This window comes from Bos javanicus, chromosome 2 (assembly GCF_032452875.1).
Source record: "Bos javanicus breed banteng chromosome 2, ARS-OSU_banteng_1.0, whole genome shotgun sequence".
In the NCBI taxonomy this organism is placed as follows: Eukaryota; Metazoa; Chordata; class Mammalia; order Artiodactyla; family Bovidae; genus Bos; species Bos javanicus.
The window spans coordinates 6,927,399-6,930,555 of record NC_083869.1 but is presented as its reverse complement, the minus strand read 5'-3'; the positions used below and the strand labels follow the sequence as shown (position 1 = coordinate 6,930,555).

Here is a 3,157-nt window from a genome sequence, read left to right as displayed (position 1 = left end):
ATGAATACTTTAATGCAAATGCTTAGCATTTAAAATTATCAAAGCTTTATTTAAATAAAAAATTTATTAAACAATGATGATTAACTCCAAGAATTATTTCATTTCTGCTATATAATTCTATATAATGCCAATCCTATGCGATACAATGAGAATTGCATCTTCACTATTCTTCACTCAAGGGCAGAGGAGGGAGTAATCAGACAGACACAAAGCAAAACACAATCCAAATATAGTGCTCCCGGGCTGATAAGTTTTGTTTTTACAGCTTAGTAAAAGCTTTATACTAAGTACTTAGTAAAAACTTTGTCACAGTTTAAGAATGCATGCTCTTTAAATAGAAATTACATATATACATTTAGTGTCTATAAACACTAGAAATATGTTAGACAGGGTAGGTCTATGTATTCTTCAAAAGTTGGGTAGGTTTTAAAAAGGATGAAGTAACATGACTTTCAAGGTCCAGGGAATCCTGCCTGAAGGGTTTATCTTCATTGTGCAGGAGTTAAGGCATCTCTGGGACCCTTAGGGTTTGTCCAAACTGGATTTTCTGGTCTTCAGTATAGCAAGTGCATCTTTCACTCTGTGGTAAATAACATTCTTCACCTTAATTTATCTTCATGATTAGTATAAGTTTGTGACAGATACCAGAATTCCTAGTTAGCCAGAAGCATTAACATGCTCTGGAGAAACAAAATCTTCAAACACTTTGATGTGACTATGTAAGTTATGAACCTTGCATGTAATTCCAGCTGGGATAAATGCCACATCTCTAGGAACTGTATAAACTGTATAATAGCCCAGCCTTGAGTTCCATATTTTTTATGAAGATATTTTCTTAGTGATCAATCTAAATACCAGCTCTAATCACTGATAAGATCATGGTTGCAGGGTTTTCTTGAACATTCTCTTTTGATGCCTTTTTAAAGAATCTTCATATCTTCATATCTTTTTCATGTCTTAATTAACATATATTTGCCAGAAGGCTCCTGGCTCCTCTTCCAATAAATTGCTTTATTGTGAGTTCTTGAGAATTTCCATCTTGCACAACTTTAAGGACTTCCTGGTCACACTGTCCTTTGAGAATTCCCACATAGACCAGAACATTAGCCGTATCTGATGTCTCAGTAAAGACATTGCTCCACATTTTTAATCTTCTGGAGTAATTAATCCATAAGCATTATGGACCCCATTATGGGACCTCAGTCTGAGCAAATAAAGTAGTTAGGCAGCCTAGAGACAAAATTCAATTGTCAGCTCACCCTGCATACTCAAGGAACAGGATGCTGGCTTTGGTTTGGCCATCAAAGCTGGAGGACATGGCATCTCTGAACTTCCCCAGTAGTCAGTCCTTAAGTATCAACATCATTAATTCTTTTTCATTTTCCAAGAGATTTGGAAAATCTTCAAATCCATTCCAGAAGTATCCTACTGTGGCTTCTGTGACGATTTCATTGTTCCTTGGTATAGCCTGAATGTTTGTGTCCTTCCAAAATTTGTATGTTGAAACCTAATCCCCAAGTGTGATGGTATTTGGAGGTGGGGCCTTAGGTTTGAAGGCAGAGCCCTCATGAATGGGATTAGTGTCTTTATAAAAGAGACCCCAGAGAGCTCCACCACCCCCTTCCATCACATGAGGACACATGAAGACAGCCACCTATGAACAAGGAGGTGGACCCTCACCAGATACCAAATCTACTGGCGCCTTGACCTTGAACTTCCCATCTTCCAGAACTGTGAGAAATAAATGTTTGGTTTTTTTAAGCTATCCAGTCTATGGTATTTTGTTACAGCAACTCGAACAGTCCTACAGTTTAGTAGATCTACTTCCTGGTCACCAAACACTTTGCTGAAGGAGTCGGGTTTCCAAAATTCAGTGTCCAGTTTATGATGGCTGGTTGCCCTTGTTTCCAGTACTCTCTGAACACATTCCAATTGCTCTTAATATTGGGATCTTGCAAGTACTGAAAGCAATTACTCCCACGGTCAGCAGTAAAGAGCATAGAATGCCAGGTATGTCCTGTGCCCTTGAGGTTCTTACATAAATCAGAGAAAGACATTTTTTACCAAAGAAGGAAAAATGTCATCAAGGATTTTTACTGTGCTCTTAAGTTCATTATATGTCTTTTTTCCCCTCCCTGTGGACATGCCTGCTGGTTAGATCTGACAGCCAGTTTAAAAGGGAAGCACTAATTGGACAGGCTGATTTCATGCGGCTAGCTGGCTTGGAGGCTGCACCGCTCCTCACAGATGCTCATTCCAACACTGAGAAATTCTGCAGGAGCATAGCACCAAGAATTTTTTTTTTTTCCTGACTAAGGCATTCTGTTTTATGTCTTCCTTTGAGACTGACTTTGTAAAGAGTTCAAACTGCCTGTATGAACAATTTGCCTCACTACTCATAAAATGAACAGACTTCAACATCATAGAGGGTTTTTCTAAGAATGACCTGTGTAGGCATCAAGTTCCCTGGTTCATGTATTTAACTCTTCATTCATCTCAACCAAGAAAAAGTCTTGCAGGTAATACCCCATTGGCAGTCTTCCCCCTTCATCTAGTAGCAATTCACACAAACTCCAAATTCACACTGAGGATACACTCAGTGCAAACTGAAGATGGTGGAATCACACACATCACACAGTTCCTGAACACCCTTGACAGCTCACTCCTAGCAACCCTCCAAGAGACGCTCTTACTATACGGTTGCACTGTGGACTGGGCTTCCTTTTCAGAAATTGCCATTTGATATAGATGTCTCCAACAGTGGCCCGGAGAAGGCAATGGCACCCCACTCCAGTACTTTTGCCTAGAAAATCTCATGCACGGAGGAGCCTGGTAGGCTGCAGTCCATGGGGTCGTGAAGAGTCGAACACGACTGAGCGACTTCCCTTTCACTTTTCACTTTCATGCATTGGAGAAGGAAATGGCAACCCACTCCAGTGTTCTTGCCTGGAGAATCCCAGGGACGGGGGAGCCTGGTGGGCTGCCGTCTATGGGGTCGCACAGAGTCGGACACGACTGAAGCAACTTAGCAGCAGCAGCAGCAACAGTGGCCAGGATGTACTTTTCTAAACCCACATCAGTCCCTAACATTTTTGGTTACAGGTACCCATAAGCTAACTACTTCATTGTTATTAGAAACACTTTGACAAAGGCAAGG

At 40.6% G+C, this 3,157-nt stretch overlaps 1 pseudogene; it reads right to left on the bottom strand.

Moving 5' to 3' along the window:
- Nucleotides 1–335: 335 nt before the first annotated feature.
- Nucleotides 336–2,739, bottom strand: LOC133235364 (lysine-specific demethylase 3A-like; annotated as a pseudogene).
- Nucleotides 2,740–3,157: the final 418 nt, after the last annotated feature.